This window comes from Papilio xuthus, unplaced genomic scaffold, assembly GCF_000836235.2.
Source record: "Papilio xuthus unplaced genomic scaffold, Pxut_1.1 DF826159.1, whole genome shotgun sequence".
NCBI classification, from domain to species: domain Eukaryota; kingdom Metazoa; phylum Arthropoda; class Insecta; order Lepidoptera; family Papilionidae; genus Papilio; species Papilio xuthus.
The window spans coordinates 3,489,566-3,490,424 of record NW_013532490.1 but is presented as its reverse complement, the minus strand read 5'-3'; positions in this window follow the sequence as shown (position 1 = coordinate 3,490,424).

The window sequence follows — 859 nt, the reverse complement described above, 5'->3', positions numbered from 1 at the left end:
CGCGGCGCTTCAAGGGATGACACCTGTCAACAATGATAAACAACTTTACATACAAATCAAACTTAAGTTAGAGAGCTCATTGTACATTGGCTCCTTCAATGCATTTCTTTGAACATTACTTGCTATTTTTTCTACTAACAGCACAGTAAGGAAGAGTACTTCCATATATTTTCATCACCCGTCATATTTTACACACTAACTAATGTTATCATTATTTCCTTTAATTATAAGACTGCTACCATTATAGTAAAAATTATTTTTTCAAGCTGTAACGTGTCCATTGCAATGACATAGGTAGTACCTTGGCGAGGCGGCGGGCGGAGGGCGGGCGCTAGGAGGGCGCGGGCAGGTGCGGCAGCTTGGCGGCCCAGTACCGCCCCGCGCCGCTCTCCTCCGACAGCGCCGCTTGCAGCTTCGCTTCTGAAAACAAAAACCTTATTTTACAATACTCTCTTCAACATTACTTTGGGCATACACCAACAAGAAGCAATTATAACTCTTTTCAAATATCATGTCGACCCAACGTTATCGCCACGCAGCGCAGTGTCCTCTTGCTACGCACCACTATATTCAAAATTGTATTCTGCGCCCTGATACGCGCTAAGTTAAGAGCCGCCAAAATATCTGAATATTTTTATACCGTAGACCAAGACACTTTTTCTGGTGTATAAGATTAATACCATAGTTCTCCCAAGTTCAGGAGATAGCGAAAGGTTTTTATATTTACACTTTTTTTAACTGTTTTTCTCATTAGCTTTAATTACAGTAAAAGACGTATCCTGCTTCCTTTACTTACTTGCGACTTGAGCCGTATTAAATGTGACAGGGGTGCGCGCGAGCGGAGTGCGCAGCGAGCCCC